The 23,254-nt window shown below is 49.2% G+C and overlaps 1 protein-coding gene across 2 annotated transcripts in view; it reads right to left on the bottom strand.

Moving 5' to 3' along the window:
• LOC134609810 (mitogen-activated protein kinase 14) overlaps positions 1 to 23,254 on the bottom strand; it is a 406,182-nt gene that overhangs the window by 368,531 nt on the left and 14,397 nt on the right. The gene's annotated exons all lie outside the window — the stretch shown is intronic.

The raw sequence follows: 23,254 nt of genomic DNA, 5'->3' as shown, positions 1-23,254 counted from the left end.
GGATATCTGTGTGTGCAGGTGACTATTACTGTGCATAATTATTAGGCAACTTAACAAAAAACAAATATATACCCATTTCAATTATTTATTTTTACCAGTGAAACCAATATAACATCTCAACATTCACAAATATACATTTCTGACATTCAAAAACAAAACAAAAACAAATCCGTGACCAATATAGCCACCTTTCTTTGCAAGGACACTCAATAGCCTGCCATCCATGGATTCTGTCAGTGTTTTGATCTGTTCACCATCAACATTGCGTGCAGAAGCAACCACAGCCTCCCAGACACTGTTCAGAGAGGTGTACTGTTTTCCCTCCTTGTAAATCTCACATTTGATGATGGACCACAGGTTCTCAATGGGGTTCAGATCAGGTGAACAAGGAGGCCATGTCATTAGATTTTCTTCTTTTATACCCTTTCTTGCTAGCCACGCTGTGGAGTAATTGGACGCGTGTGATGGAGCATTGTCCTGCATGAAAATCATGTTTTTCTTGAAGGATGCAGACTTCTTCCTGTACCACTGCTTGAAGAAGGTGTCTTCCAGAAACTGGCAGTAGGACTGGGAGTTGAGCTTGACTCCATCCTCAACCCGAAAAGGCCCCACAAGCTCATCTTTGATGATACCAGCCCAAACCAGTACTCCACCTCCACCTTGCTGGCGTCTGAGTCGGACTGGAGCTCTCTGCCCTTTACCAATCCAGCCACGGGCCCATCAAGACTCTCATTTCATCAGTCCATAAAACCTTAGAAAAATCAGTCTTGAGATATTTCTTGGCCCAGTCTTGACGTTTCAGCTTGTGTGTCTTGTTCAGTGGTGGTCGTCTTTCAGCCTTTCTTACCTTGGCCATGTCTCTGAGTGTAACGGATCACCTGGCACCCCAACTTGGTACCTCCGTTAATGGATGCTCCTAGTGCTTCCTGAGGACTCCAAGCACTCTGGCAGACACCATAATCACCGAATCCGAGAAACCTTTAAATTCTCCCAAGCGTATGAATGCTGTAGACCATTGAATAGGAACCATACGAATAGGCCTGTACTCCTAGCAGTCAACTTGAACAGCATACAATCAATCCTTCCCCCAATAATGAGACGACACATCACTTTGAGGTTAAAACAGGAACTCTGGACTGGTTCATCCAGCCTGGCTTTTATTACACTAATCCACATACATGCCACACCCAGGGGGAGGCATAAAATAACCAATCACATACATGGTTCAGCCCACACATCCCCTCCCCTCAGATAACATTAAACTCAATTATCCGGTACACTTTTTCAGCCAAGTTCTGGATGTACCCCAAAACCCGGGGGTACACCTTTAAATCCAGCATCGCTGGATAGCCCTTATTCAGGGGGACAACATATCCAAAATTCAAGTAATTCGGATGAATGGTTCGTGAGATATGGGGTTCCAAAGATTTGACCGACCGCATGGGTAAAGTATCCGAAAACAGTTCCATGCATTTTGGCCCTGCGGTCGGTCACAAACAAGGGAATGAAAACAGGCGAATTGCCTGTGTTATAGAGCCTGGAGAGGGTTTGAATGAATTCCCTTGTTTATGGGGTTCTTTCTACCGAACGGCGGGTCATTCGGTAGTTTCCATACGAATTTCTGGAAGTATGGAGGTCTCAGCGGTGTTTGCCTAGTCAAGTGTCCGATTTTAGTTCCAGACACTCGACGGCAAAACACCGCTGTTCGGTAGTTTAAGATGGCCGCCGCCACGTGTTTGTTTCCCGAATGGCGGCCACCCAGAGGACAAAGAATACATTACACTGATTGCCAATTACCCGTTTGCAACATTGTTGCAAACTGTAATTGGAGGCACACTTATTCCTGGGTGGTCTGGTTGTTCGGTAGTTTCAATCAATATAATAAATGGAGTGATTCTACCGAACAATCAGTTGAATGCTGCATACATATCCCAGGTTAAACTTAATACACATATAATATTACAGGCAGTACACTAGAATATGTATCACAGTCTTAAAGGGACAGTAGTCCCAAAAGTCCCAATATGTCCATAGATGCTGTTAAAAGGGCCAGTAGCAGCAATATACAGTACAATATGCCCCAAATAACCCAGGGGCCATAGTCAGCAGGTAGGAGGCTAGCAAACAGGCTTCTCCAGGGCCCAGTGGCGAGGTTGGTTTCGCCACATTTCTCCCCTTTTCCAAACAGACTAACAGGGTACCTGACCTCTTGCCGGTCAGTGCCCTTGTTAGTCCAGCAGCCCACCCACAAAACAGAAACAGCAGTACAGTCCACCCACAATGAATGGTTACTACACCTGAGTAATGGAAAAACTTGTCCAGGTCCAGGTGCCTCACCCCGGCTGTGTGGGGGACTGGTAGGCTGTTTTGGTGGGTTGCTGAGTGGGCAGAGACCAGCGGTACTCTGCCCTGGTGCCAGCACTACTACAGGAGTAGTCTGGTTGGAGCCTGGTTGCTGGAGACCGACTGTCTCCCCTTTAGCTGCGCAGCTCTGCTGCTGGAGACCGACTGTCTCCCCTTGAGTTACACCGCTCTGCTGCTGGAGACCGACTGTCTCCCCTTTGGCTAAACAGCCCTGTTGTGGGGGGGCAGGACCGACCGTCCCTACCCCCTGTGCTGGAAGTGCAGAGACCACGGTCCCATCTGCACAGGTGTGGGGCTTACAGTCTCCCCCTGGTACATTAAGCTGCCGCTGGGGAGAGGTGGTAACCAGCTCCTCTCCCCTTAGAACACTCTGCCCATTGATGATCTGCCGCTGGGGAGAGGTGGTAACAATCTCCTCTCCCATTAGAACACTCTGCCCATTGATGATCTGCCGCTGGGGAGAGGAGGTAACAATCTCCTCTCCCATGCCTACTTTCAGTCTTTGTGGAGGGAGACCGACTGTCTCTCCTCCCAATTCAGTGTCCTGCTGCTGGGGAATAGAGACTGGGCTCTCTATTCCCAAAAAATCACGCTGCTGCTGGGGGGTAGGACCAACTACCTCTGCCCCCTGTAACTCAGCCTGCCGCTGGGGAATGGAGACTGGGCTCCCAATTCCCAACAAATCACACTGCCGCTGGGGAGGGAGGACGGCCCCTTCAGCTCCCTGTAGCTTGGGCGCAGAGACCACGGTCCCATCTGCGCTGGTGTGGGGCTTACTGTCTCCCCTTGGTGTGCTAAGCTGCCGCTGGGGAGAGGGGGTAACAAACTCCTCTCCCTTACACACTTTCAGCCGCTGGGGAGCAGGGCTGACCCTCTGTACTCCCTGTAGGCAGGGCGCAGAGACCACGGTCCCATCTGCGCTGGTGAGGGGCTTACTGTCTCCCCTTGGTGAGCTGTGCTGCCGCTGGGGAGAGGGAATAACAAACTCCTCTCCCTTACACACCTTCAACCGCTGGGGAGAGGGGATAACAGGCTCCTCTCCCTGCACCGTAGACTGCCGCTGGGGAGCAAGAACGGCACCTTCAGCTCCCTGTAACGCACACTGCCGCTGGGGATCTGGGCCGACTGCCCAGCATCCCTGTAGGGCCGGTAGAGAGACCGCAGTCCCATCTCCACCTGCCATCGGTGGGTCTTCCCAGGACCAATCCGTGAGGCCCCTCAACATTTGTGAGTAAGGGCCACCTGCTTCCCCACCTGGCAACTCTGGCTGCTGCTGGGGATCTGGGCCGGTTGCCCAGCATCCCGGTGGAGAGACCTTGGTCCCATCTCTACCTGCCTGTTGTGGTTCCTCACAGGACCAGTCTATGAGGACCCCCACTTCGGGTTCCTCCCGCCGCCTCAGGGAAAGACGGCTAACCTCCTCGGATGCAGCCTCTACTCGGCTGCTGTAACGCTCCTGCTGCTGAGCATACTTCCTCTCTTTCGCCAACCGGAATTCTCGGTCCAGCCTTGTGTTTCGCTCAGCCATGACCTGGTTCCAGATCACCCGGCGTGTCTCCATGGGTATATCATCCCCATACTCGGCCACTCGCTGCCTCACCTCGGCCAGCCAATCATCTCCAGAGCCAGAACCTTCCATACTTGTCTGCTCCCAGGGGCGCTGCACGACTGCTAGCGTTGCCCTCAATTTGTAAATCCAAACAGTGTCTCTGAGCTGCTTTACCTCACACTAGGACGCCATCCCACCGCTTGCCACCAATGTAACGGATCACCTGGCACCCCAACTTGGTACCTCCGTTAATGGATGCTCCTAGTGCTTCCTGAGGACTCCAAGCACTCTGGCAGACACCATAATCACCGAATCCGAGAAACCTTTAAATTCTCCCAAGCGTATGAATGCTGTAGACCATTGAATAGGAACCATACGAATAGGCCTGTACTCCTAGCAGTCAACTGGAACAGCATACAATCAATCCTTCCCCCAATAATGAGACGACACATCACTTTGAGGTTAAAACAGGAACTCTGGACTGGTTCATCCAGCCTGGCTTTTATTACACTAATCCACATACATGCCACACCCAGGGGGAGGCATAAAATAACCAATCACATACATGGTTCAGCCCACACATCCCCTCCCCTCAGATAACATTAAACTCAACTATCCGGTACACTTTTTCAGCCAAGTTCTGGATGTACCCCAAAACCCGGGGGTACACCTTTAAATCCAGCATCGCTGGATAGCCCTTATTCAGGGGGACAACATATCCAAAATTCAAGTAATTCGGATGAATGGTTCGTGAGATATGGGGTTCCAAAGATTTGACCGACCGCATGGGTAAAGTATCCGAAAACAGTTCCATGCATTTTGGCCCTGCGGTCGGTCACAAACAAGGGAATGAAAACAGGCGAATTGCCTGTGTTATAGAGCCTGGAGAGGGTTTGAATGAATTCCCTTGTTTATGGGGTTCTTTCTACCGAACGGCGGGTCATTCGGTAGTTTCCATACGAATTTCTGGAAGTATGGAGGTCTCAGCGGTGTTTGCCTAGTCAAGTGTCCGATTTTAGTTCCAGACACTCGACGGCAAAACACCGCTGTTCGGTAGTTTAAGATGGCCGCCGCCACGTGTTTGTTTCCCGAATGGCGGCCACCCAGAGGACAAAGAATACATTACACTGATTGCCAATTACCCGTTTGCAACATTGTTGCAAACTGTAATTGGAGGCACACTTATTCCTGGGTGGTCGGGTTGTTCGGTAGTTTCAATCAATATAATAAATGGAGTGATTCTACCGAACAATCAGTTGAATGCTGCATACATATCCCAGGTTAAACTTAATACACATATAATATTACAGGCAGTACACTAGAATATGTATCACAGTCTTAAAGGGACAGTAGTCCCAAAAGTCCCAATATGTCCATAGATGCTGTTAAAAGGGCCAGTAGCAGCAATATACAGTACAATATGCCCCAAATAACCCAGGGGCCATAGTCAGCAGGTAGGAGGCTAGCAAACAGGCTTCTCCAGGGCCCAGTGGCGAGGTTGGTTTCGCCACACTGAGTATTGCACACCTTGTGCTTTTGGGCACTCCAGTGATGTTGCAGCTCTGAAATATGGCCAAACTGGTGGCAAGTGGCATCTTGGCAGCTGCACGCTTGACTTTTCTCAGTTCATGGGCAGTTATTTTGCGCCCTGGTTTCTCCACACGCTTCTTGCGACCCTGTTGACTATTTTGAATGAAACGCTTGATTGTTCGATGATCACGCTTCAGAAGCTTTGCAATTTTAAGAGGGCTGCATCCCTCTGCAAGATATCTCACTATTTTTGACTTTTCTGAGTCTGTCAAGTCCTTCTTTTGACCCATTTTGCCAAAGGAAAGGAAGTTGCCTAATAATTATGCACACCTGATATAGGGTGTTGATGTCATTAGACCACACCCCTTCTCATTACAGAGATGCACATCACCTAATATGCTTAATTGGTAGTAGGCTTTCGAGCCTATACAGCTTGGAGTAAGACAACATGCATAAAGAGGATGATGTGGTCAAAATACTCATTTGCCTAATAATTCTGCACTCCCTGTATGTAGATATCGTAAGCCAGTTTATATTAAGAAGAAAGAATCCAGTTGTTACAAATCGCTATTAGTAACTGGCCCTTTAAATGGAAAATTGCCCTGCTTCCCTGGATTGTGGAGAAGCCTATTTGCCAGCCTCCATCCTCATGACTATGGCCCCTGGAAGATTGTGCCCCTGAAAACTTATTAACTTTTATTGGGTGTGTATGGCCCTTTAAGAACCGTCTGGGGACATATTGTGACTTTGCTGAACAATACCCCTTTAAGACTATGTCCCCAGACCTGTAAAATAACTTGCCCCTGGCTCTCTCCCACTTGGTTCAGTAAATAGGGCTTACTGAACCAAGTATTACACAGGCGGACCACCCAGAAGTTAAAGTATGCAGGCAATTTACCTCCCAGGCTGTGAGGTTACTGAAGGTTAATTGCACGTGGCGGCGGCCATCTTTGTTCAGTCGAACGCGGTCAGCGGTGTATGCTAAAGATTCTGTGGAACTGAAATCGGCTACACATTTTACCGAACACCGCTGACCCTTACCTTCTCCTACACTTCGTTTTTCAGCTCCAGCGACTAAGTCCCGCTCGAAATGGGACTTAGTCGTTTTTTTCGCATGAAATTGACCGACCGCACAGCCCAAATCTATGGAACTGTTTTGGGCAGGAAATGTGTGAAAACTGTATTTTTACTGTATGCTATAATTATGTTATATGTTTATCTGAGGGGAGGAGACGTGGGGGTGGTACCATGTAGGTGATTGGTTAATTTCATCCTCCCCCTGGGAGTGTCCTGTGTGTACCTTTTTGTAATAAAAAGCAGGCTGGGTGTCCCAGTCCTCAGTTCTTCTTGACCCTTCAAAACGTAGCCTCGTCTCGTTATTGGAGGGAATTGCTGTATCACACTGGGGATTGCTATGCTCTGCATATTCCCCTGAGCTTAATCACTTAGCTCTTTTAAGAGCTTGTTCCGGATACGCTCTCCTGGAGGAGAGGTCTTCCCCACACGGTCCTGGAGGACAGAAGCCGATCCAGGGTGGAAGGAAGACGGCGCGGCTCCAGTTAAGCTACGGCGGTTGTGGAGTCTGCGGTGGTTGTGGTGTCCAGTGCAGTGCTTGGAGTCCTCTGAGAGCGCTAGGAGCATCCATCAACGGAGGGTACTCGGTCGGAGTACACGGAGCTCCGTTACATTGGTGGCAGCGGTGGGATGGCGTCCTAGTGCGAGGAGAAGCAGCTCGGAGACACTGGTAACGTTTGGAATTACAAATTGAGGGCAACGCTAGTATACGTACAGCGCCCCTGGCTACAGCAGGATGGAATCAGCTAGTTTTCGGACAGCGTTCCATGATGAGGAGGAGGAGGCGGCCGCAGATTACAGGGATGCAGACAGAAAGGAACTCTGGTATGATGCCCTGGAAGACGCCCAGTGGCGGCGAGGTGAGAGTCTCCCCAGTGATGAGCAGCGGCTACAGAAGCGTGTGGCAATGCGGATGTATCTATTGGGAGAGCAGCCCCTGGATGAGTGGGTGACCAGACTAGAGACCCTGGTACGGCGAGAGATCTGGCTAGACAACGCATACCAGGCCCTCTGGTGGCATACCATTCGACTTACCCCCTGGACGGCCGAGCACGACTTACCGGAGGGGGATGATTATGATGGCCCGGGTCTATTATGGGATGCATTGGAGGACAGCATTGATCTTGGCAGCACGGAGGGGTCTAGGTTTTGGGACATCTACGACTACCGGATGGGCATGTATGTCTGGCCTGACGAACGCGAGGTGAGAAAAGACATGACCCACCTGGTAACAAGGGAGTGGGAGCTGGAGCAGGACTACCAACACCTGCTCAGCTTCGTGCAGCCCCAACCTACCCGACAAGCAGAACCAGACCTCACTGACTGGTCCGGCGATGACCTCCAGATGGCAGGTAGAGATGGGACCGAGGTCTCTCTACCGGCCCTACAGGGATGCTGGGCAACCAACCCAGATCTCCAGCGGCAGTGTGTACCCCAGGGGGCCGAAGGTGTTGTCCTTCCCCCCCCAGCGGCAGTGTGAACCCCAGGGAGCTGAAGGTGTCGTCCTTCCTACCCAGCGGCAGTGTGTACCCCAGGGGGCCGAAGGTGTCGTCCTTCCCCCCCCAGCGGCAGTGTGTACCCCAGGGGGCCGAAGGTGTCGTCCTTCCTCCCCAGCGGCAGTGTGAGTTACAGCAGTGTGTCCTACAGAGAGCAGAGACAGTTGGTCCCTCTCTACAGCAGCAGGACAATGTTACGGGAGTGGAGACAGGCGGTCTTCCTCTCCAGCGGCAGCCTGTGTTTCCGGGAAAGGAGCACAGCACCCCCTCTCCCCAGCGTCAGCTTCCCCTAACAAGGGGAGACACCAATCCCCCAGACGGCGCAGATGGGACCGTGGTCTCTGTGCCTGACCTACAGGGATGCTGGACAACCTGTCCAGATCCCCAACTGCTCTCACCGGGACAACAGGAGGAGGGGGTAAGTACAAATTCCCCTCCCCAGCTAACTCCTAGAGTGGCACCAGGGTTAACAGAGGCGACATTAACCCTCACTGACTCCTATGGCCACTGAGCCAGACTAAGTTACCAGCACCCCAGCAGAAGAGCTGGCAACTGGGCAGAGTGCAGTCGGCCTCTGCCCTACCTTTGTCCCTGGTCCAGAGCCTGATGTCCCACAGGCTACCCCAGCAGAAGAGCTGGCAGCTGGGCAGAGTGCAGTCGGCCTCTGCCCTACCTTTGTCCCTGGTCCAGAGCCTGATGTCCTGCAGGCTATCCCAGCAGAAGAGCTGGCATCAGGGCAGAGCGCCGTTGGCCTCTGCCCTTCAAGTCCCCACAGCATGTTACCACATCACCACAGCAAAATACCCAGGTGCAGTAATTGTGTCTTGTGGGTGGGTCACCCTTGTACCTGTTTATTGTGGGTGGGCTACTCTGGCATTTGCTTATTGTGGGTTGGTGGATCGACTAAAGGAGGCACTGACCGACAGAAGGTGAGGTGCCTGGTTAGTCTTCCCCCCCAAAGGGGAGATGTGTTACAAATCGCTATTTGTAACTGGCCCTTTAAATGGAAAATTGCCCTGCTTCCCTGGATTGTGGAGAAGCCTATTTGCCAGCCTCCTTCCTCATGACTATGGCCCCTGGAAGATTGTGCCCCTGAAAACTTATTAACTTTTATTGGGTGTGTATGGCCCTTTAAGAACCGTCTGGGGACATATTGTGACTTTGCTGAACAATACCCCTTTAAGACTATGTCCCCAGACTTGTAAAATAACTTGCCCCTGGCTCTCTCCCACTTGGTTCAGTAAATAGGGCTTACTGAACCAAGCATTACACAGGCGGACCACCCAGAAGCTAAAGTATGCAGGCAATTTACCTCCCAGGCTGTGAGGTTACTGCAGGTTAATTGCACGTGGCGGCGGCCATCTTGGTTCCTTCGAATGCGGTCAGCGGTGTATGCTAAAGATTCTGTGGAACTGAAATCGGCTACACATTTTACCAAACACCGCTGACCCTTACCTTCTCCTACACTTCGTTTTTCAGCTCCAGAGACTAAGTCCCGTTCGAAATAGGACTTAGTCGTTTTTCGGCATGAAATTGACTGGCCGCACAGCCCAAATCTATGGAACTGTTTTGGGCAGGAAATTGTGCTTGCAGTCGGTCATAAAGGGAACTCCAGCTAACTTTGGATCCGCTGGAGGGATTTGGCTGATTTTTGGAAGTGTTTATGTTTGATGTATGCTGAGTCTGAATATGTAATTTTTATGGAGATTGAAGGTATAGTTTTAAAAGTTACAGTGTATGTGTGAAAACTGTATTTTTACTGTATGCTATAATTATGTTATATGTTTATCTGAGGGGAGGAGACGTGGGGGTGGTACCATGTATGTGATTGGTTATTTTCATCCTCCCCCTGGGAGTGTCCTGTGTGTACCTTTTTGTAATAAAAAGCAGGCTGGGTGTCCCAGTCCTCAGTTCTTCTTGACCCTTCAAAACGTAGCCTCGTCTCGTTATTGGAGGGAATTGCTGTATCACACTGGGGATTGCTATGCTCTGCATATTCCCCTGAGCTTAATCACTTAGCTCTTTTAAGAGCTTGTTCCGGATACGCTCTCCTGGAGGAGAGGTCTTCCCCACACGGTCCTGGAGGACAGAAGCCGATCCAGGGTGGAAGGAAGACGGCGCGGCTCCAGTTAAGCTACGGCAGTTGTGGAGTCTGCGGTGGTTGTGGTGTCGTCTGCAGTGCTTGGAGTCCTCTGTAAGCGCTAGGAGCATCCATCAACGGAGGGTACTCGGTCGGAGTACACGGAGCTCCGTTACAGATACATACACCCTCAGAGGAGACCGGACAACGAGGCCGAGCCGACGAGCCCCGCACCGCTATCACCGGCCTCAACGGCCGAAACAGAACCATCGGCCCTGGACCGCATTGGGGAAGAACTTCGCCTTATAGCCACGTCCATGGTGACTAAAACAGATTTACTGTCCCACACCACCGCGATTCAGGATGCATTGAGAGCGGAGATAGCAGGAATACGCACGGAAGTCGGAGCTCAGGCGGGCCGCAACAAGTCCCTGGAGACCTCCCTCGCTACACACGCGGACAGACTTACGACGACAGATGCGGCCGTTACCCGACAAGGAGAGCTTCTCCTAGCAATGAGGTGCACAATGGAAGACCTCGATAATAGGGGAAGACGTCGCAACATTAGAATTCGAGGAGTCCCTGAAGCAGACAACGGGGAAAACGTTGAAGAGTTGCTTTCCGCACTGTTTACTAGCATTTTGCAACATGAGGCCCCACCACATTTCAAATTTGACAGGGCTCACAGGGCCCTACGGCCGCGCACACCAGATGACGGCCCAAGAGACCATCTGCTGCCTCCATTCGTTCCCCACGAAAGAAGCAATAATGCACAAGGCCAGAGAGAAACCAACATGGCCGTACCTAGGCGCTCAAGTCGCCCTGTTCAACTATTTATCCCCCATGACGCTAGATGCGCGACGGGCGCTCAGACCAGTCACCACCCTACTGCGAGAGCGCAACGTCCCCTACAAGTGGGGGCTCCCATTCGCCCTACAGGTGCGCCACCAGGGCAGGTGGCCATCAGCTAAATGCCCAGAAGAAATCAGGCACCTACTGGAAGACCTAGGCCTACCACCTACACCGATCTCCAACTGGATACTGGACCCACCGGGAAACAGGCCCCGTCCACAACGCTTACCCCGGAGACGCAGAGGGGGATCCCCACCCGGACTCCCCCCGAGACGCCGCCCAGACCCGGGACATCCAGCGGAGTGAGTACATTCACCAACACGCTGACCCTACTACTCCTGGGACACCCCCCGTGGGCCTGATGCCCTGACAGCATCCATGACCCTAGTTAATCCACAGAGCCCCATCTCCTCTCATAAACACAAGATTGGTGGGTTGCCACATTCTGCTAGCAGGCCCCCACACCCAACCTGAGACCCTTCCCTCTCGGACTCCATGAGGGGCACTATGGCCTCGGCCTCAAGGGGAAGAGCACCTGGTCCACCGAGTAGGTTGGGAGGGGGAATGGAGGGTAACGGGACCATTGGGACGCATTTACAATAGTTGCTATGATACCAAAGCATTGGAACTCACACCAGACGGGACATTAGCCGGGCCAACCTCCACTACAACCTAGGACTCATGGAACAGCCTGTATTTGACTGCACATGCAATTATTGGCATTTAGCATGCATGAACTGGGGGACTTGGGATCTACCGTGGACTGCGGGGGGGGGTTGGAGGGGGAGGGGGCCCTTGCTACTTGCTCCCAACACATACAGTACTCAAAGCGGGGTAACACACACGCTCACAAATACCCACACACACACTCACTACTACGCGCATACACACCCACGATCCCTCCCCCCTTCCCCCCCCCCCCCCGCCTCATGCTTGGGGGGGGTATGGGAGAGGGGCACCACTCTCTAAACATCCTCACGACACACACATATTTATACCTACACTCACACGGCCACCCGACCCTCCTATCGCTATTATACTCGGCGACAAACACCTCCAGCTGACCTCTGGAGACACCCTTCATCCGCCATGCATCACCCTAGGTTCAGCTAGCACTTGACCAAACGCTAACACACAGGGCCATGTATATGGATAGGGTTAACTACGTGAACAGGGGGGGGAGGGGGGAGGATAGAGGAGGGGTGCAATGCTGGACTAATGTATATTGTTACCGAGCTGTTGCGGCCTGTTATGCCGAGCTTATCAACGTTAAGTTTTATTTTCAATTTTCAACTTTAACATTTCAAATGTAATTTTTCACTTTTAAATCCTGAACCCTATATTTTAAACTGCATACGGAATGCTACACCAAACGCATATCTCACGCACCTATGGGCAAGGTGGAGACTGGACACAACCCACATAGAGACCTAGAACACACACCCTTGACAGGTATCTAGGCTACGTGCCTCAACCCATACCCGCGCACAGTATAGGACGGTGGAACCCACGAGGACTGCGTCTCAGTCTGGTTACTGGGACGGACCTCCTGAGTACCCCATTGTTGCACGGGTTGCCTCTACCAGAGGACGAGACACGACTGGGTGATTACACTTTACTTCACCCTAGTGGTGAGGCCCTAATCCAAGGGCACTAACCCTGACCTATCGCCTCCCAAACACCTGAAATCCCTATTCTTTCCCCTCTCTCTCGGCTCCATCTGAGCCCACCTATCCCGAGTCTCTCACGTACTCACTCACTCCTAGATACTCTCGGAGCCGGTCCACCTTGGGTCCCAGCGGTCACCTGTCGGGTCGGGGCGAGGGACCGGAACCGTTGCGGAGCCCACTACGAGACAGAAGAGAGGAGCCCCGGCGAGTCGGACACGAGGGGGACCCCTGGGGCTGGGGTGACCATGACCTACCGACCAGAACCCATTACCATCCTCACCCTCAACTGTAGGGGACTCAACATCCCGGAGCGCAGAACCCATCTGCTCCGAGACTTACGACAGAAACATATCTCAGTAGTGCTGCTGCAGGAAACACACTTCCGGGCAGGTGCTACTCCGAAACTACAGAACAAGTTCTACCCAAAGCCCTACCTCTATAACCATCCGGCACAACGCAAAGCGGGAGTAGCCATTCTCCTGGCGGCAAAACTAGAATTCCAGGAATTGGCGGTCATAAGTGACCCCCAAGGTCGATACCTATTCCTGAAAGGAACCATACTGAGCAAAACGTATACTTTGCTTCCATCTACGTGCCCAACAGGGGTCAAGCCCAATTCATTAAAAACTCATTAACTAAACTACAAAACTTTGCGGAAGGAACCCTAATACTAGGGGGAGACTTCAACGTGCCCATGGACCCCATCCTGGACTCATCAACGGGGCATAGCTGCATACCACAAAGTAACATCCGCTTAATTAAAAAAATCACTGAATGACATGAATTTAGTGGATTGCTGGAGGGCCATACATCCCGACACAAAAGACTACACCCATTACTCAGCGTTGCATGATCGATATTCCCGTATTGATTATGTGTTCACTAGACAAATCGGGCTACCACACCTCCTCTCGATCGACATTGAACCGGCTACATGGTCAGACCATGGAGCGGTAAAGGCTACGCTAGAATCCCCACTTTTTAGACCCACGCGATGGACCTGGAGACTAAACGAAACGCTGCTCCAGGACCCGGGCACAAAGGAACAGATCTCACAAGACTTAACTAATTACTTCCAGGACAACGGAACACCGAATATATCCCCAATCTCAGTATGGGAAGCGCACAAGAGTGTGATCCGAGGCTCACTCATTCGAATCGCATCCCAAAAGAAAAAAGAAGCACAGAGAGAGATGGCCGACCTATACCGACAAATTGCCACACTGGAAACACAGCATAAAAGATCCCTGCTTGTGACCACATACGGGGAACTGATACAGGCTAGACGACAACTCAAAGAACTCCTGACGAAACGCTACTTACGCTCCATTCAGCGATCCAAGGGCTTTTTCTATACCCACGCCAACAAGGGAGGACGCTACCTCGCGAGACTGCTGAAAGACAACACTCCCCACACCCAGGTTCGTAAACTACGACTATCCTCAGGCACCACCTCAATCCACCCAACAGAAATAGCCGAGGAATTCAAGTTGTATTATGAAAAACTGTATAACTTACAACCTCAAAACCACAATGATGCTGGCGAAGCTGAAAACACCAGGATTCAAACGTATCTGCGAAACGCAAACCTACAAAAGCTACAAGAGGGCACAGCGGCCATCCTCGATGAACCGATTACAGAAGAGGAATTAGCGGCAGCATTGAAAAAGACAAAAACAGGAAAGGCACCGGGACACCAGATGGATTCTCCACGACCTACTACAAGACCTACACTTCACTGCTACTACCTTGGCTAACTAAAGCCGTCAACGCGATCACAGAGGGAGAAACATTCGGAACCGAATCTCTAGGGGCAACAATAGCAGTTATCCCTAAACCTGGTAAAGACCCAATGTACTGTAGTAATTATCGCCCGATCTCCCTTCTCAACGTGGATACTAAGCTATTCACGAAGGTACTATCCAACAGGCTCCACTACCAGGCCTGATACACGTGGACCAAACAGGGTTTATCCCAGGAAGGGAAGCGAGAGACAGTACGCTACGCCTATTCGCAATACAACATCTGGCGAAGAGGTCACAGAGACACCTCCTCTTACTCTCCACGGATGCCGAGAAGGCATTTGATCGGGTACAATGGCCATACATGATAACTACACTACAGGAAATGGGTATAAAGCCAAATTTCCTCGCGTGGATCAAAGCCCTCTACAACAACCCCAGAGCAGCAGTCAGGGTTAATGGGGCACTCACAGCCGACTTCCCAATATCGAATGGCACGCGACAGGGATGTCCCTTGTCCCCGTTACTTTTCGCCTTGACCCTAGAACCCCTCCTACAAACAATCCGTCAAAGTCAGGATATACGGGGATTCCCCTGGCGAGAGGGGGACCAAAAAGTAGCCGCATACGCGGACGATCTCCTCTTCTTCATCAGCAACCCAAGGATCACACTACCCTGCCTACTGGCGGAATTCGACAAATTCGGATTAATTTCGGGATTTAAACTCAATTACTCCAAATGCGAGGTGTTGAACGTGACTATCCCGGGGGAGGAATACAGGGCACTGGAGATGCTATTCCCTTTTAAGTGGTGCACCACCAAGATGAAATACCTGGGCATCTGGATAACCACTGACCCGAAAAATCTATACGCTCACAATTACACCCCCCTGTTAGAAACGATACTCAGGGACTTGGCCAAGTGGACATACCCACATATCTCATGGCACGGACGAGTGGCGGTCCTGAAAATGAATGTCTTACCACGCCTTCTCTACCCATTTCAGACCCTCCCAATCGCCATACCAACCTCATTTTTTAAAACACTTAAAACAGCGGTCCTACGCTATGTATGGAGAGGCGAACGCTCCAGACTCAAACATGAAACGCTATGCCTACCTAGACACAGCGGGGGTCTTGCCTTACCTGACTTTAAGAGATACTACCACGTAACAATCCTACAACGTGTCCTAAACTGGCACTCGACTACGGAACAAAAACAATGGGTGTCCCTGAACACAGAAGGGAACAGCGCAGCCCTACACTCCACCATATGGGATACACAGGGATTCGGTGCACAGGCACGAGGGGATGAGGACGGTCCGGTAGCGCAGACAATACGGGTCTGGAGACCTCTAAGGGAGCAACAACACATATCGCCAACGCCGAGCCCATTACTGCCTATTACCTACAACCGCAAAATAGGGGGAGGAATCCCCACACGAAATGGGCCATTCTCGGAAGAACAGGGACATGTCCCTATCCATACAGTGCTTCAAAACGGACAGATTCGGTCCTTGGACTCGCTGCTGTCCGGTAGACCACGCACCTCACAACTAGCACTCAGATATCTCCAAGTGAAACATTTTTACAACTCACTTCGCAATAAAGACCGTCTAAACCGGGAACTCACATGGTTCGAGGAATGCTGCATGAAAGCTGTTGAAATAGACAAAACGATCTCTGCACTGTACCAATATCTCCTAACCGGACACCGCACTGAACACGACACGTACCGCGACAAATGGGAAAAGCTCCTTGCCAAACCTCTCACACGACAACAAAGCGTTACTCTGGCACCATAAAAGCACCATCAGCTCACAATTCCAGGAGACGAACTATAAACTGCTGGCCACATGGTATAGAACACCATCACTCCTCCATAAAATCTACCCATCTACCTCACCATTGTGCTGGAGATGCTTGACTGAACAGGGCACCACGATCCACATATGGTGGGAATGCCGCATGATCGTCCCATATTGGGAAATGATTAGAACAGAGATACATGGAATTCTGGGAGAAGTGACCGAATGGACGCCGGAATTAGCCCTACTCCACATATCGCCGATGCCAATATCCAGATATAAAAAAATCAATCCTGCGACACCTACTGAACGCAGCCAAAACACTCATACCCATATATTGGAAAAAGATAGAAACACCGCAAAGGGAAGAATGGATACGCAAAGTAGAAGACATTCAAGGAGCAGAAGCGATACACGCATCTCTACTTGGAAGAGCCGCCAAACATGCGGAGACATGGATGCCGTGGTTCATGTACGCCTCAGGGGGCCTCAACACGGCCGCGAGAAAACGCTTCAAGTGATGGCCTGGCCCAGAGACTCTGGCCGGACGGGGCGGCGGGGGCGCAGGAGTGGACGGCTCTGACCTTGTCCCCCATCTCCCTCACCTCTTTTCTTCTCTTTCTCTCCTCTCTGCCACTCCCTTCCGCCCTTCCCCCCCCCTGTATACATATACCCCATTCCCCCTCGTACTTCAACTAAATGATAGACGAGCCAGAACACACTGGCCCATACCTAGATGGACGGACACATAATTACTTTATTTAAATCCGCACACACAGACTCTTACTACATCCATGCGACAGACCCACGACTAGACAGACCAACATAAACTCTGAAGATAACAGCTAGTGATCTTCGCAAGCAGGTAGAATATGCATAGGAAAAAAGGGGAGAAAAGGCTGCGCCAAGAGATACAATAAAATAAGTCCCAATAAAAATATAAAAAGGATATATATAAATATATATAAAAGTCAATATAAAAAAAAAGGAGGATACATTTTTATGTTGCGCTGGTGTTCTCTCTTCTTATGATGCTTTGGATCCTCCCGTGATATGTAAAATATAAAAGGGAAAAGGACCAATGGTGCAGATTGTGGGGTACGTGGAAAATGAAGAATAAAGATGTAATAAACTCACATTTATATGAGCTATAACCAGCTCAGGTGGAATGGGCGTTCTGCAGTATAATCCCTGCTAGTAGGATATCAGGAAATTCTGATCCACTGGTGGTGTCCAATTCTCAGGAGAAGGGAGAAAAATATATAACAGATAGTGCTCTCTGAAGATAAGATGTGGTATATACAAAACAAAATAAATATACTCACAGTATACAGTGCAGATGACACTGCACTTGAGATATGGCGTGGGTGGTATAATCCCCACCTTAGGATATATAAAATGCCAGGAAAGGATAATATAAAATTGGAGTGTTAAAAATATATATAATAAAAATATGAATGGCACAGAGATAAAGCCAAACGTAATTTATTATTAAAAGTATACAATAAAATCCATTAACGCGTTTCACCTCAAGGGTTTTATCAAAATGGAATAACATAGCATACACGTGAAAGCCCCACTGAATAATAGTACCGACCTAGTAACACACGCTGACCGTTAACGCCAATATGTACAGTTACCGCCCTAATAGAAACCGTGTCTGATAACCAACATACACGAGGACGGCGATACACTGCATCCCAAACTTCCACGGCTCCTGGTGGAAGCCAGTCAACTGTCCTACGAAATGTCGAAGGCACCGGTACAAATCAGCTATCTTGCATATACCATAACGTGAATACGAATGTACAGAATAAATGAATCACTTGTATACTGTGTTTATTTGGAAATGGGATTTCACCGTTCTCATAAACGTATGCATTGTTCTCTCCTGAACTAAAACAAAAACTAATAAAAGATTTAAAAAAAAAAAAAAATAAAGAAGACAACACAGAGGGGAGATATATGTCTACCGGACCTTAGAGTGGCCGGACTCGACGTATATAGGAGAAGTACAGAGTCAAGAGCGATCCGAGGTCAAGGGCACAAAGAGACAGCATAAACTAGGACTAGCCGGGGTCTGGTACACAGTAAACAGCAAGCCGGCAAACAGAACAGATAAGGATAAAGAGATAACGTAGTCAGAAACAAATTCAAGGTCAAGTACGAAGGAACACAACAAGCGCTAAAGGGAACTGAAACAGAAACCACGACAGGGCAAGGAACCAAGGGAAAAAGGTGAGTATAAATAACTAAACATCTATTTTGATTGGTCCCTGTCATCTCCACGCCCTCAAAAGGTAAGTGTATGGGGAGTGTGGCATGACAGGGACCAATGGGAGGCCTTTTCCTATTTAGGCTCCCACTGTCCCTTTAAGAGCGCGCCCGAGACCCGCGGCGCGCTCTTAGAGTCAGGCGGGACACGTGGCCGCTTCTGGCGGTCACTGCCCGCCTTCCTGTTCCTGCCTTCGGATGAGCCGCGCGCGGCTCGAACAGAGGACCCCGGCCAGCCCCTGGAAAGGGTAAGTACCGCTACAGTACCCCCCCTGAGGACACGCCCTCCGGGCGGGGAGGGCCAGGCCTGGCAGGAAAACGAGAATTGAAAGAACGCACAAGGCAAGGTGCGTGAACAGCGTCAGCGGAAATCCAACTGTATTCCTCAGGCCTATAGCCCTTCCAATGCACCAGGTACTGAAGTCGACCTCTAAGAAAACGAGAGTCAAGAACAGCAGAAACCTCAAACTCCTCATGACCCTCCACAGAGACAGGAGGGGGAGGAGGAGTATTCCGGGTATAGCGTTTGCGTACGTACGTAGGTGTGAAAGACATTAGGAATATGCAGATTCTTAGGAAGACCTAAGGCATACGAAACAGGATTAGCCTTATGCAAAATACGATAAGGACCAATAAAGTGGGGAGCCAATTTCATAGAAGGCACCCGGAGGCGAATATTCCGCGTGGTAAGCAAATCCCTGTCCCCCACGACATAAGAAGGAGCCGCCCTGTGATGCTGGACAGCCTGCACCTTCTGGCGAGCAATGGAATCCACCAAAGAACGCTGAACCTGCTCCCATGTATTACGTAAACCAGCCAAATGCTCATCCAGAACTGGCATGCCCTGTGAGGAGAAAGCAGCCGGAAGAACAACGGGATGCTGGCCATAGACAATGTAAAAAGGACTTTTGCCGGAAGAATCATGAGTAGCGTTATTCCGAGCAAACTCAGCCCAAGGAAGAAGGTCAGACCAATTGTCATGATGGTGGGATACGAAACAACGAAGGTACTGCTCCAGAGATTGATTGGCACGTTCAGCAGCTCCATTAGACTGGGGGTGGTATGCGGAAGAAAATGAGAGAGTAATACCCATTTCCGAACAAAAGGCTTTCCAGAACCTGGAAATAAATTGGCTACCCCTATCGGACACAATAGATACGGGAATGCCATGCAACCTAAACACCTCTCTAGCAAATATAAGTGCCAGTTCCCTAGACGTGGGCAGCTTGTGAAGAGACACAAAATGGGCCATCTTGGAAAACCGATCTACTATCATTAGGATAACTGTGTTACTATTCGAAGTGGGTAGTTCAACAATAAAATCCATGGACAGGTTAGACCAAGGTCTTTCAGGAACGGGTAACGGATGCAACAGCCCACAAGGAACTCTGCAAGAAGATTTCATACAGGCACAAGTAGTACAAGCAACTATATAGTCTGTGACATCCCTGCGTAAAGAATCCCACCAGAAATACCGAGAAACAGCTGACATAGTTTTGGAAATACCCGGATGTCCAGCAGTCTTAGTGTCATGATACAACGACAGAATATCCCGTCTCCCGGGAACATCAACGAATAGTTTATCACTAGGCCTCTCGCTAGGAGACATGCTTTGTTTCGCTTGTATGGCCTGCAAGAGGGACGAGGAAATAGACAAAATAGTAGTAGCTATTATCCTGTCTGGGGGAATGACGGGAGTAACATCAATCTCCTGTTTGTCAGCAGTTTCGAACTGTCTGGACAGAGCGTCTGCTTTAGTATTGCGATCACCTGGCCTATAGGTGATAATATAATTGAAATGAGACAAAAATAGTGACCACCTAGCCTGCCTAGAAGACAATCTTTTAGCCGCACTAAGGTAGGATAGGTTCTTGTGATCCGTAAATATGAGGATAGGATCCTTAGTTCCTTCTAACAAATGTCTCCATTCTTTAAGTGCTAAAATAATAGCAAGGAGTTCGTGATTACCCACATCATAATTCTTCTCTGCTTTGGACATCTGTTTGGAAAAGAAGCCACAAGGATGCAATGGTTTTTCAGGCGACTCTCTTTGGGATAAGACAGCACCCTACCCCGATATCGGAAGCATCAACTTCAAGAATATAGGGCAATGAGGGCACAGGATGCTGTAAAATAGGGGCAGAGGCGAACGTAGTCTTAAGAAATTCAAAAGCCTGAAGTGCCTCGAGAGACCAGACACGAGCATTGCCATCCTTTTTTGTCATATGGGTGATAGGCGCTACAATAGAGGAAAAACCTTTAATAAAATGTCTATAATAAATTAGAGAAACCAAGAAAACGCTGAATGGCTTTCAAACCTTGTGGTAAAAGCCATTCTATGACAGCAGAAAGCTTCTGGGGATCCATACGAAAACCTTTGGCGGAAATCAAGTACCCCAAAAACTGGACTTTGGATTGGTCAAATAGACATTTTTCCAGTTTACAATAAAGACCATTAGCAAGAAGGGTCTTCAGAACTGTTGTAACATGTCTGTGATGAGTGTGTAAATCTGTAGAATATATTAATATGTCATCCAAGTACACAATTACAAATGTGTGAATAAAGACTCTTAAGACGTCATTAATAAATTCTTGAAATACTGCTGGGGCATTACATAGACCAAATGGCATAACAGTATACTCATAATGGCCAGATTTAGTGTTGAATGCTGTCTTCCATTCATGGTCTTTCTTAATACGTATTAAATTGTATGCACCTCTAAGGTCCAATTTAGTGAATACAGTAGCATGTTTCAGCCTGTCAAACAATTCTGTGATTAAAGGTATAGGGTATGCATTTTTGATAGTGATTTTATTTAGACCTCTATAATCGATACACGGTCTTAAATCACCTTTTTTCTTCGATACAAAAAAGAGCCCTGCTCCAGCCGGAGAAGAGGATCTCCTAATAAACCCCTTTTCTAGTGATCCCTTAATATACTCCATGACACGGTTTTCTTGAACAGATAAAGGGTACACCCTGCCCTTTGGAGGTATAGTGCCAGGCAATAAATCGATAGCACAATCGTAGGGTCTGTGAGGCAGTAATTTGTCAGCCTCCCTTTTATCGAAGACAGTCTTGAGAAATAAGTACTGAGGGGGTATAACCGTAGACAAAGGAGGAGTAGTAGGAACATTAATAGAATTCACAGGGGTGACTTCAATAGTACAAGATTCGTGGCAGGCTTCGCTCCATGATTTTATTTGCCCTGACTCCCAGTCGAAAATGGGATTGTGAGCACGTAACCATGGGTACCCTAACACTAGGTGTGAAGAGGGAGAGGTGATGACCTGGAACCAAATGGTTTCAAAGTGTAAAACCCCTGTATACATGTGTAACGGTACTGTTTCATGAGTAGCAACTGGAGAACTTAAAGGACCACTCTAGGCACCCAGACCACTTCAGCTTAATGAAGTGGTCTGGGTGCCAGGTCCAGCTAGGGTTAACTAATTGTTTTATAAACATAGCAGTTTCAGAGAAACTGCTATGTTTATCAATTAGTTAAGCCTTCCCCTATTTCCTCTAGTGGCTGTCTCACTGACAGCCGCTAGAGGCGCTTGCGTGATTCTCACTGTGAAAATCACAGTGAGAGCACGCAAGCGTCCATAGGAAAGCATTATGAATGCTTTCCTATGTGACCGGCTGAATGCGCGCGCAGCTCTTGCCGCGCGTGCGCATTCAGCCGACGGGGAGGAACGGAGGCGGAGAGGAGGAGGAGAGCTCCCCGCCCAGCGCTGGAAAAAGGTAAGTTTTTACCCCTTTCCAGAGCCGGGCGGGAGGGGGTCCCTGAGGGTGGGGGCACCCTCAGGGCACTCTAGTGCCAGGAAAACGAGTATGCTTTCCTGGCACTAGAGTGGTCCTTTAATGGTCTACCATCTATGGCCTCAACGGCCAAGGGTATCTCCTTCTCTCTGATGGGAATGTTGTTTTTCTTAACAAAACCAGAGTGTATGAAATTTTCAGCTGCCCCGGAGTCAACCAGAGCGTATATGTGCTCAGCTATACAACTCTCTCCCAAATGTAAAGAAACAGGGAGAAGCAAACGGTTAGAAGGCAATTTAGGAGACTTAGATATCACACTCAAGGCCAGTCCCCTATAAGGTCTTAGGTGCGAGAGTTTTCCGGAAGCAAAGGACATTCCTTTACCATATGGTCTCTCCTACCACAGTATAGGCAGAGTCCGTCCCTTCTCCTATGTAACTTTTCAGTATCAGAGAGTTTGGCAACCCCTAAATGCATGGGTTCCTCCTCAGATACTTTAACACTCTCAGGTTTATCAACTCTGGGGTTAATAGGTGTAACAAAACGTCTATTCCTGTTCTTAGTATAGAGCCTGTCACGAATCCTATTATCTATATCAATGAGGTAGTCAATAAGGTCCTCTAATGCAATAGGAAGCTCCTTAGCTGCTACCTCATCCAATATAGTGTCAAATAAACCTTCCATGAACGCAGTAGTTAACCCATTATTGGTCCAATCTACCTGTGAAGCAAGGGTACGAAACTGAATAGCGTAATCAGCCACAGACCTAGAACCCTGTTTAATTCTCATTAATGCTCTTGCGGCATTTTTGGACCTTTTCGTTGTGTCAAAAGTTTTTTTTTTTAAATCTGTTTATTTATGATAGGGAAAGAGAGAGATTACAGAAAGGATCGGCTCGCAGGCCAACATAAAATACAATTACACCTCGGTGTAGCCGATTAGGTGTAGTTCAAGATTGGTTGTATCAAGAGTAATATCGCATTTATAAGAGTTGAATTACAGTACATCTTTTCAAGTTTACATATAACTTTAGGCAAAAGCATAGTAGGGTTT

Source organism: Pelobates fuscus, chromosome 1 (assembly GCF_036172605.1).
Source record: "Pelobates fuscus isolate aPelFus1 chromosome 1, aPelFus1.pri, whole genome shotgun sequence".
NCBI classification, from domain to species: domain Eukaryota; kingdom Metazoa; phylum Chordata; class Amphibia; order Anura; family Pelobatidae; genus Pelobates; species Pelobates fuscus.
The sequence above is the reverse complement of the archived record's forward strand: the minus strand, read 5'-3'. Positions and strand labels throughout refer to the sequence as shown.